Below are 12,741 nucleotides of genomic sequence, written 5' to 3' on the forward strand. Positions count from 1 at the left end.
TTATATCACTCACTTTGGATTGTTGTGCAAATTAAGGGAAATTATTTACCTGCATAATATGATAATAAACACAAAGTAAACCCTAATAAATGTACATTTCTTTTCTTCCAAGAGAAGTCTATTCTACCGCTGGGGATGGTACTAGTTTCTGACATTTTTCTAAAATTTCAAAAATTCCAAGAATATTAGGTATTATTTGGTTAACACTGCCATTAATTTTGGTTACTTAGAAAAAGTAATTGCTTTTACTCAAATTGCTGCTTAATAGTACTCCTTGTCATTTGCTGATTGCAAGCTATATTATGTTATCTGCAAAATTAAGCTTTCTGAGATAGTCCCTGGGATTATGTTTCAGCCTGTGTCTGATTGGACTTTGCATCCGTATCAGAAATTATCATGGTATCTGACACATAGACAGTTAATAGATATTTTTTCAAGTAACTCATTAATTATGTTATTTAGTAGATTTTAGAGCATGCTTTTAGGAGGATAAAACAATTTGAATTTTAAAAAAAGCTTATAAAATTATAACTTTATGGTTGAAAAGGATGTCAAAGGCCATCTATTTTATCTCCTTAATTAAAAAAATGAAACTATTAAACAGGTCAAAGGACTTATATAACATTATTTGTTAATCATTTAAAGTATCTAATATAAAAATAATTTTAATTTCAAAATACAATTTTTAAGCATACATTTATCATTGTACTAATTCCACTCCTACTTGAAGAACTTAATAAAATAGCCCTGGCTGGTGTGGCTCTGTGGATTGAGTGCCGGCCTGTGAACCAAAGGGTGGCTGGTTTGATTCCTAGTCAGGGCAGGTGCATGGGTTATGGGCCAGGTCACCAGTAGGGGGCGCCCAAGAGGCAACTGCACATTGATGTTACTCTCCCTCTCCTCCTCCCTTCTCTTCTCTCTAAAAATAAATAAATAAAATCTTAAAGAAAAAACTTAAGAAAATAATTCTTTGTATATCTTTAATTCATTTGTGGGCGATGGAGTTTTTCTCTGATTTCCATTGGTTACTTAAAACATCAAGCACAGAAACCATTTAACCATTTAAGAAACACTTTTCTTTAATATAATTGTTAAAATAATGTTTTCTAATAAATATACATCTATGTTCACACTTACTGTGAATAAAATGTCTAATATTAGAAAATAAACCCTCAAAACTTTAAAAATATTTACATTCTAGCCCTTTGTGGAAAATCTTTGTTGTTCCTGTTCTAAACTTTGAAGAAGTACACCTATGAGATACTGTGATTTCTTTCTTATCTTCCAAACAAAGTTTATTTAAATTAGTTCTATTTCATGACTCTAAGATAGTCTTGGTTCTTTTAAACCAGGTCAGAACTTAAGAAAGTATGTTAATAATCAAGTGACAAATGTTTTAATAACCATTAATAACCTATCAGATGTGACCTAATTTTGAACATCAGGGAAATAAATATGTTAATTGTTTTTTAAAAGATTTTATTTATTTTTAGAGAGAGGAAGAGAAGGAGAAAGAGAGAGAAACATGAATGTGTGGTTGCATTTCATGTACCCCTTGCTGGGTACCTGGCCTGCAACCCAGGCATGTGCCCTACGCTGGGAATTGAACTGGTGACTATTTAGTCAGCAAGCCGGTGCTCAATCCATTGAGCCATACCAGCTAGGACTAATTGTTTCATAATCTATTATGCAATTAATTTTTTTGAGCACCTAACTTATGCCAAGAACTGCTCTAGGCTCTGGCTATACAGTGGTATCTTTTATACAGCTTACATTCCTTTAGGGTGGTTAGTCAGCTGGTAGTAATACAATAAGTTTTGATAGTAATCTGTGTTTTGAAGAAAACAAAGCAAATTGAAAGCATAGCTAGTGGCTTTTGAAGGGTAGGGAAGTACTTTAAAGAATTTTTTTTTGTCAGCATTTGTCAATGATTACAATGAGCCAGGTAATGTTGATAGGCAGTTTGCAAATATTAACTAACTGAATGCTACCAATCACCTTATGGAATAGATACAATTAAATCTTTTTTACAAATGAGAAAACTGAGATGAAGGAAAAGTCAGTAACTGCCTAAAGTTACCCAATTAACTTCTGTCTGAACACAGGATTTGAATATAGGAAGTGTAAACTCAGAATTCAGCACTCTACTGAGTGATCAGTGAAGACTTCTTTGAGTCTGTTCATTGAATGATAACATAGATTAAGCTGTAAAAACTTGTGGAAGAGCATTCTAGGCAGAGGGAATAGCAAGCATACAGAATTAGGGTTTGCAATGAAGTAGGAGTGAGTAAAGACCAAAAGATAGTGTGGCTATAGCAGGAAATAAGGGGAAAATTACAGGAAATAATGTCAAACTATAGATTGCCATATAGGCCATGGAAAATAATTTAGATTTTATCCTATGTGTGATGGCTTCAAACCAAAAAGTGACTTGATAAAATTTATGTTGTAAAAAGATTATAGGGGACAAGAGTAAAAGTGAGATATAGAAGAGACTTCCAATTGCCTACACAGTACGTTCTCTCCTTCCCTCCCCCCCTGCTTTTTTTTTCTTTCTTCATCTTATTTCTTCTCCTTCTCCTTCTTTTTCTTCTTTCCTATTAACATGATACCAGTATATTTACTGGTTACAGTGCAGTCAGGTGAAGATTCTATTTCTTAGCCTCCCTTGAGGCTTAGGATGGTTATATAACTGCTATGGCCAATAAGAGAGAAACTGGTCTCTGCATGGACCTTTATATGGAGCTGACTCAGTTGCTAGCAGCTTTCCCTTCTCCCACTGCTTCTCCCCAGAGCCTGGAAGTAAAAGATGGAGATGCAAGGACCAAATTGCAACTGTAGGGAGATCTGGAGATTTAATAAGGTATGAGAGACAGCTGCGTCAAGGACTGTGGATTGTTGCACAAGACTTGGGCCACTACATTCCAACTTGACTAGTTACAGGAGAGAGACTTCAATTTTTATCTAAGCCAATCTTATTTGAATTACTTTCCAATATGCTGCCCAGCTCATTCCCTAAATTGAAAATAGAAGTAAGTCAAAAGGTTATCAAAATAGTCCAAGCAAGAGAAGATAGTGGTTTGGATACAGTGATATCTACAAAGATGGTAATTTAAGGTATCGTTAGTGTACAAAATGCACCTCATAAATATTTACTTGAAAGAAACAATGAATGAAAAAAATAAATGAATGAATTGAGTACTTCAATTTATTAAAATGATAATTAAATTATTTAAAAGGCAATAAAACTAAAATTCACCATGATTGCAATTGTCAGATTATAATTAATTAATTAATGTATGTATGAAAGGGAAATTATGTTAGTCTTGTATTAATGTCTTTATAGGTAAAATTAAAAATGACTAAAAAATTAAATTTAGTTTCTTAAAGTGTCATTTAGTCAAAGGTTATTTGGAAAGGAAAGCAAACTTAACTTATCTAGGCACTCATATATAGGCAACAGAATCAACACGGAAGTCCTATCAGGCGGTGAACCTATGCCTTTTACTGAACTCAAAGGAGACAACGTTCTTAATGTTTTCCCTCCTGGTCTTTACTGTCTTATAAGCTACATTTCCTAGTTTGAAATTTTTGGTGGGTACACTAAGGACTCTTTAAAACCCCTTTTTGTGACATTGGTGTAATCGCCACTCACTGCCTGCTTTTTATACATCAGGGGATCCTATAAACCAAGCAAAGGATTCAGCAACCATGGTGGCTGATGCACTGGGTAATTTAGAGATACAGCCACCAGACATCTTATTCTTCAGTGACTCTACTTCTGACAGATGTGAAAAAAAATGCTAATGTTGTCAGTCTACTTCTATTTTTTATGAGCAAATTTTGTACTTTTTGGAGCTGTGGGATGGAGGTGCATTGCAGGAATGAACTTCGTGTGCCAATCTGCAAAGCAATCATTGCTCTTTCTTGTGATGGGAATAATACTTGTGGAGCATTTTTCACCCAGGGATGGCAAAGCACCTCATTAAAATGGATTTATTAAACCTCTAGGGCACTCTGTAGAAGAGGAATGGTCAGCTGCTATTTTATCAAGATAGGAAATCTGGGCAAAAAAGAGTCCAAGTGACTAGATTATAGTATCAAAATTTGGCAAACTTTATAAGTTTCCTGCTCTGGTTTTATAACTTAGGTCAGCACAGTCTTGAGAATATTAATACTTTAAGCACAAGTAGGAAGGAAAAAATGCTAGATGCAGGATTTTTCAACCTCAACACTACTGACATTGTGGCCCAGATAATTCTTTATTGTAGGGTGGAGCTAGGGTCTGTCCTGCGCATTGCAGGATGTTTGACAGCATCCCTGTTTCCACAAGATGCCAGTAACATTCCCTGTAGTAAGCACCAAAAAATTTCTCCGTACATTGCCAAATGCCTGTCTGGAGATGATATGCCCACCCTCCTTTCATTGAGAACCAATGAAAACTCGATGTAAACTGAAAAGGGGGCCTAAAGACACATCTAGATTCTAAAACTGGCACTTTAGGGAGTATTCAGCTTCACATACAGAGTATCCAAAGGTAAGACAAGACACAAACTTTATTAAACAAACAATTATACTGAAACAGTGAGATGATACAGAGCCCAAGAAGGCTTCAGGTGGCAAGTGCTGTTAAAACTATTGGAGTAGGCAAGAGAGATTTAATTTGAATGATCTGTCCATTCAGCCAAAGTGAAAGAAAGCTGGTAAAAGATTGTTGAGGCCTCAGTGCCTCACCAACCAGATTGGGATACAGGCTGGATGAGTATCAGGCAAGAAACTGAGATCTGAGCATAGGATGAAACAACAGCATAAAACAAGTTTCCCCTGTCACTTCTAGACTGTGCCAGATGATAACTTCTGATGCTCAACACACAACATAAAAGATACTACTAATTATCGAGAGGGGCAAGGGAGAACAGGGTCATTATTCAACTGTTTCAGTACTTTCATAATTACTGATTAGTTGCCAGATATTAATTTATATCATGAGTCTGCATTAATGCAGTTTTTAAGCTATAATTACTGGGAGAAGTTATAATTATTTTATATTAAGATAGTATTTAATTTTTTAAATAACAGTTGGAAGAAGCATTGCTATCATTGATCTTGTCATCCAGTGTCTGAAAGTAAAGCTTCTTCGGGGCTGTGCTTTACACTCTCTGTGCTTTATTGTGAGACTTCTTTTGAAAGTATTAAGTACATTTTTCATAGTTAAATATACTCAAACAAGCTTAGAATTTATACTGGATATAGTAATTTTTACAACAACTTGTTGCTGATCAATTCAGCCAGCCAGCCAGCCAGCCAGCCATCCAACCAACCAAACAAACTACAAATATTTTTCAGCATTTATTGGTGTTAACCACAGATCTAAATATGGGATGGGCAAATGTGAACAAGCATTGTCCCTAACCTCAAGTAGGTCACAGAGACTTAAGGATATTATACTTAATTATGACAATATTAAGTCGTGGTACTTGCAACATAATACAGGTAGCCATGTCAAAGACGTAATATTCCAGTTAAGAAAACTAAGGAATCACTGCTATTTCAATGAGTAAAACATGGATTTTCAGACAAAGAAGTAAGAACCAGTGGGGATTACAGAAGTGTGAAAGAATGTCATGACCAGAGAACAGGAACACAGTTGACATGAGCAGTTGGAACTAAGCCTAGAAACGTGGTCAGGCACGAGTTTGTCAATATTCTTACTTGACATACTAAGGGATATGAGCTTTGACATTTCAGCAGAAGACTTTTACAGCAATGAATTGACTTGACCAGGTTTGTATTGTAGAAAGATTACTCTGAAGGCAGTGTGGAAAATTTATTAGACATGAGACATATCAGTAGCAGAGAGACGAGGGAGATGGATTAGCTGGCTACTTGCAATGGTGAATGTGACAAACGATGATGACCTGAACTGAAACAGTGACAATGGGATGGAAAGAAGAGAATTGGTCTGAGATATATTTAGGTGGTAAGACTAAGTGTATTTGGTAATTGGACCAAGGACCGGTGTTCACTGAGTCTATCTTTAGGTCAAGAAGGTCTACCCATGAACAGTTTGACTGCTGGTATCAACCACAAACCATGCACATTTCTATATCATTGTAAGCAACCACCCAAGAATTTTCTGGATAGTTTTGTCATGTGCATTAAAAAATTTTTTTCTTAGACTTGATTTATGGTATGCCTTTTGGTTTTGACCCAGTCTCACCACATTTTTTCCTCTTGATTATCTGGAGACAGGACCACTGGTCTCTCCCTAGCTTCTTGGACTCAGACTCTAACATGGATATTCCTTATGTACTCAAAGAGTGTTATGGCAAGTTTTTATACTGGTTTGACTTGATTAATGGAGATCCTTTAATCAATTAGAGAAAATCCAGTTTCAGATGTCTAATACTAGTAGTAACACATTTACCTGAAGAATAAATAAGGGCAAACTGCAAATATGCATATTCTCAACTTTTATATTTGGCCGTTGAATTCATAAGCATGAATATAATCTTGAGAAAGAAATATATATAATGTGAGAAGATCAAAAATGGAATTAGGAAACAAAACAGTTTCAAGCTGAGTAAAGATGTATGGTATAATGAAGGAAGAAGAGGCAATAGTCAATATTCTTAGGAAGAGATCTGTATCTTGAGGTCAAGGGGGAGAAATACTCTTAATAAGACAAGAGTGGCCAATACCCCTGAGAGATCAAAAAAATAATAAATTAAGAATAGCTAGAAAATTCTGAAATTAAGAAGCGTTTTGCTAAAATAAAAAAATTTATTAAAAAATGAAGGCAAAAGTAATCTCTGCAGATTAAATAGGAAATAGTAAGTGATAAAGCAAATAAATGCTTGTTCTTTCAAGGACTTAGGCAGTAAAGTGAATTATAGATCAAGGATTATGGTATGGGAGGAATACATGACCAAGAAAATATCTTTAACTAGGAAATAATAAATACGTTTAGTATCCTGAGAATAAAAGTGCAAAGTTTAAGAAAAAAGGGTCATCATTAATCAAGCAGGATCCAAGATAGAGAAAAAGGTGAATGAAATCATTCACTTGTATGGAGCTATCTTTCTCGTAGGTGAAGTGGGACATCTTTTGAGACATAAAAGAAAGAAGAGTTAGGTGTGAGGAAAAATAATAGGTTGTAGATAGGTAGATAGAGAGAAGAGTTTGGATGTGGGAAGAGGAAAATTGAAGGAGTTTGTGTTTCATGGCCTGTTGATTCTGAGAGGATGAAGCAAGATAATTTGCTAGGATTGAGAGAAACAGACAGTGATGGGGATTGTAAAATTTAATAAGAACTTATAATAATTACAGGAAGGGATGCTAAAAGGAACAGCCTGGAGAGCAGTGAAAGGAATTTCAAGCTTTATTGGAATTGTTAAGTTGAGGCCAGATAGCACAGTTGCAGAAGCTAATAGGTTAGTTTGGATCAGCAATATGAATTCTTAAGAAGGACAAAGAAAAGGAAGAACAGGAAGATTAACCTTTATTTAGTCTCTATATCTACTGATCAACTTTACACATTACCTCATTTAATCATAAAATGTTCAGAGGTAGACAAAATTTCCATTTTACAAAAGATGAGTTTTTTATCTAAAGTTGAGAAACCATGGTGCCTTAGAGAAAGTCACAGTTTCTAAAGGGCATAAATAGGACTTTAACCTGTATATATCATATTTTATGTTTGGTGCACTTTCACCAAATTATGCTAGGTAAGAATTAGGAATTATCTGAAATCATTAAACAGTGAGTCTAGACAGAGTGAAGAAAACAGATTAAACATAGACAAGGCTTTTGAAGAAATGGACTAGAGAAGGGTCAAGGAAAAGGGTAATTAAACATCATTGACTCATTGCTGTATTTGGAAATAGCTATAGAGGATTTAAAAGAAGAAAAGGCTACAGCAATGGAACTGGAAGGTTGAGATTTGCAAGATGAAGAACATGAAAATGATAGAATAACCTGATGTGAAGTCCAGAGAGTCCTTCCTTAAAGTAAAGATGAACTGTGCTGGATTCCATATGTCAAGGAACAATTATATTGGGACATCAATTAAGTTAACCAGTCAACCATGTGCAAGCTGAAATGGTCCTAATGATGGAAGGCTTTGATTGACAAAGAAGAGAATAAAACTTTAATTTTTATTTTTTTATGTCAGCCAGGTAATGTGCCAATGTCATAACAGGATTTGAGGGAGGCACTTCTCACACAAGAGTGTGAACACTCAATCATCATGTTTATAAACTACAAAAAGATCTGAACCTCATAGCTGAGATATCAGAGAGATAAGGGTAAAATTCTTACTCTGCCACATTTAGACTCTACCTTTGGAAATAATCTTTTTAAGTATTGAGAGACAAATTCCTCAAGAATAGATGGAGACAAAAAATTTTATTTTATAGTTTGTTTTTAACCAGACTTTATTTTCAATCAAAGTTCTACTCCTAGTTAATCTTTTATTAAATCCACAAAATTACACTTTTTTGGTAATCTTTTCATAATTTGTGTCTGAACCTGGAAACATTTTTTTTTAGCATTGATGATTGATTTATAAATCTCTAGTTCACTTGGGTAGTAATGATTAAAGCAGGGTGACTTATTTCAGTAGAAAACTGGAAAATCTCCTTGCTCTGTTGTCTTGCTCTTTCCCATTCCTTTTGAAGCAGAGAATAATGGAGTAGATTAATCCTGTTCAATTTATAGTGCTACATTATTAACCAAAACTGCTTTTTTAAGTCTCTTATAATTATGTCTCAACAAACCATAGATAAATGGTTTTACTATAGCAGACTTATGCTAAGTGAAATTACTGGAAAGGAGCAAAACCTCTGTGCTTTTAATTACAGCCCTTCCCATTATTATTAGAGAAGAACATGATTTCTCTAGTGGGTGCCAAGAATATGTAAAGCATTTTCATTCTTCCATTAACAGAATCAGATAAAGAGAATGCTAAAACCAACCATAGAAGTTTATGAGTGGCCCTAAACAGTGTTCCCTATGTAGAAGAATGAGCCCTATGACCACAGGTCAGTCAGTTATTTCCCTGCTGTGTACTACTCATTCAGGATCAGCGCACATCACTCTAACGTAGTATTTGTTGTTGCTGTTAAATCATTATCACCTGTTAGTGACTTCTGGATGTCAGCTCCTGCCAGAAGAACTGATACCACCACCAATAATCTAAAATGGAGTATTATAAATTTATTAGGCAAATGTCATTTATAACAAGAGCAAAGTTTTATCTTTTATAATCAGAGAGCACATTAATAGCATTTTTCTTAGGCAAATATAGTGCTCTTAATCTCTGAATCTCCAGCCTATTAATAATTCTCGTGTGTGACCAACAGGTTTATTTTGTCCTTTGGATTTACTCTTTTATTTTATTTATTTTTTACTTAGTCTTATTCAATATATTTTAAAGGTGCTATAGTGAACAATTTCTAGAACTATTTTTGAAAATGCTGCTTCAGATTCTGTTTACATTCTTTTTATTTGTGTGTGTGTTGCTAATAACTAGGTAGAATGAAAAAAAAATAGTTGGAGAATGGAAGAGAACAGAACAAAGGTAAATTTAGAGCCTGAAACATTTTTCTTATGTTATAGTAAAAGGCAATGGGAGTAAAAATAAATACTTTGAATTGATAAGTATATGAAATAAAATTTCAATTTTAAAGCTGTATAACCATTTTTGGGGCACTTTTGAGTACAGAAGAGAACAATGCCAAAAATTAAGCCAGAACAACATGGTTAACCCAGAATGGTCCTTGGCAAACCAAATGTAGTTTACCCAGATTGTATACGTCTATACCATTCCATACTATTTTTTTTTTAATGAACTGGCATTCTCTGACGATTAGTGACGTTGAGCATCTTTTTGTCTATTGGCCATTTGCCTCTTCAGAGAAGTGTCTATTCAAGTCCTTTGCCCATTTTTTTTTAATTTGGGTTGTTTGTTTTTTTGGTGTTGATTTTCTAAGTTCCTTATAAATTTTGGATATTAATCCCTTATCAGATACATTGGCAAATATGTTCTCCCATTCTGTGGGTTTTTATTTCGTTGATGTTTTCCTTTTTGAGATATCATCTCACACCAGTCAGAATGGCTATCAATAAATCAACAAACAATACGTGCTGGCAAGGATGTGGGGAAAGGGGAATGCTTTTGCACTACTGGCAGGAATGCAAACTGTGTAGACTGGTGCATCCACTGTGGAAAGCAGTATAGAGATTCCTCCAAAAATTAAAAATGGATCTGCCTTATGACCCAGCTATCCCATTTCTGGGAATATATTTGAAGGAACCCAAAACACTAGTTCAAAAGAACATAAGCACCCTATATTCACTACAGTATTATTTATAATCACCAAGATATGGAAGCTGTCCAAGTTCCCATCAGTAGATGAGTGGATAAAACAACTATGGGACATTTACACAATGAAATACTACTTGGCCGTAAAAAAGAAGAAAATTTTACCCTTTGTGACAGTATGGATGGACGTCTCCAACATTATGCTAAGTGAAATAAGCCAGTCAGAGAAAGACAAATACCATATTATTTCACTCAGGTAAGGAATCTAAAGAATAAACTGAACTAACAAGCAAAGTAGAGAAAGACTCATTTATAGACTTACAGAGACAGGACGATAGCTAAGAGGGGTGGAGAGACTGAGCAAAAAGGAAAAAGGAAAAAGGAAAGACTTGTGGACATGGATGACAGTGTGGTGATTGTAGGGGAGAAGAGGTATAAGGGGACTAAAAGGTAATGGAAAAAATACAATAAAAAATTAAAAAGAAAAAACAAACAAACTGCCCTACCATTTTGACAGATTGAAAGCAGTTGAACAAGATGATATTTTTCTCTGTAAACTCTATTGTATTTCTACACAGTATTTTCATGTAGTGTATCATCAATAAATCTTTTCCCAATAAATGATGAATGTTCAAAGTAGTGTCAGCATCCTCTAGCCTATGTGACCAATATGGCACTTAGCCAACTTCAATTTCACGTGAAAGAGCAGTTTCTGACATCCTGCCTTTATCCTCTGTATGATAATCCCCTCAGAAATCTTATTACCCTCTAGCACTCTGTCCTAATTTTTTTTCTTAAGCTCATTTAAAAACAATATTTCTGTATTTTTATCTCTAATTAAATGTATGTTCCACTTGGTTCCCAGTTGTTGAATGTATGAAGTCCTGTCCCAAATCCTCCCAGTTTATACAAAATCAAATTCTTAGTAATCTCTCTAAAATATTTTCAGTCTCTTCTCTCAGCTATAACTGATTCAATTTACAGAGCAGTTACATGTGAAGAAATCCTTTTTTTCAATTACTTTTGGACATTTCATGGAATTCTAGAACTTTGGAAGAAAAAAAATCCCTTAAATATTACTTAAGTTTACCAGATCTTTGAATGCTAAGATCCTGAAAATTAAAATCACTTGCCCTAAGTCAAATAGTGGTGGAATGGAAACTAATGTCAATAAATCATACACATTTATATTTTCTGTCTACATGCATAAAATGTAAAGATTCCCTAACTGGAAAAAAAGTGGTTTTTTTTGTTTTTTGTTTTTTTTTTGATAGTGTATTGCCTGCAATGATGAAAAGTTTGGTTCTAGTGGTTTAACTAAAAAAAAGCTTGTTTCTTAGATAAATAAACATCTGTATATAAGGGATACAGTAATGGTACAGGAGCTTTAAAAATGTTAGCATTTAAGGCTCCTCCTGTCTTTCTGCTTCATTGTCCTTAGCCTATAGTTTAATTCCCCTGATTTCCTCATTATTTCAAGAAACCTATCCAGTTTACAGAATTCCATCTAATTTTTAGGCAGAAAGGAGAAGGAAAAAATACCAAAAAAGGACAGTACCTATATTTGAAAGACAAACCATTCCCAGTAGTCTCTAAGGAGACTTCAACTTGAATCTCATTGACCACCCATGGCTGTAAGAAAGATGGAACATATTGGCTATTTTTTAAATTGATACATTGCCAATGAAAAAAAGAAACACATTTTTTTTTCTAATAAGTAAAAGGAAGAATTTGGTGTTCAGTAGAGTTATAGCAGTGTCTGCTGCAATTGGCTTAAGTAGGAAGGGAATTAGTAAAATTATCTTAGTATCTCTGGAGAGTCAGAAAGTCAGGCTAAAATCAGGGTCCAGGAGTGACACCCAAGCAAACCTTGGTGTCATTCTTATAGAAACTCCTTTCCTCCTACTTGGCATCAGTATTCATCATGAATGATTTGATAGTTGCCCACTCTATACCTGCTTTCCTCAAGCAGCTAGACGTCAACATGGTTGACTTGCAACTTATTTTCCTGCAAACATTCTTTTTCATATTGATTATCTGTGAAATTTATATCCCTTTTGGTTTTCTTACTGAATTCAGTCAAACTTGGTTGATAATAGTTGAAGATGATCTAAAGCTATCTTGACATATAGTGTTTTTATGCAAGAAAATTAATGAGGTGGATGAAGAGTTTAGGTTCTCCTAAAAGACATTAATAAAGAGGTACCTGAGGAACAGATCTTTCCTCAAGTCCTAGAAAGAACATTAAAAATGAGGAGTTAACCTTTTCCATGTGACTTATCATAGGGAAAGAGCAGGTAGTTTTAATTTTTGGAATCACAAGTTTTAGATTAACATCCAGACACTATAACTACTGTAATGTGAGCCTGGCCAGAAGTCTTCAACCAGTATTTTAGAGGTAAAATGGGGGAAACTAA

The 12,741-nt window shown here is 34.5% G+C and overlaps 1 non-coding gene across 1 annotated transcript; it reads right to left on the bottom strand.

Annotated features, from left to right (window-relative positions):
- Positions 1 to 8,167: 8,167 nt before the first annotated feature.
- On the bottom strand, positions 8,168 to 8,271 carry LOC129065559 (small nucleolar RNA U13). Its single transcript, XR_008528601.1, has one exon. It is a non-coding gene; the product is annotated as a small nucleolar RNA U13 (small nucleolar RNA).
- Between the last annotated feature and the right edge of the window lie 4,470 nt (positions 8,272 to 12,741).

The sequence above is a fragment of the Pteronotus mesoamericanus genome, unplaced genomic scaffold (assembly GCF_021234165.1).
Source record: "Pteronotus mesoamericanus isolate MK-2021 breed Mesoamerican mustached bat unplaced genomic scaffold, CSHL_Meso_final contig_180, whole genome shotgun sequence".
Lineage (NCBI taxonomy): Eukaryota > Metazoa > Chordata > Mammalia > Chiroptera > Mormoopidae > Pteronotus > Pteronotus mesoamericanus.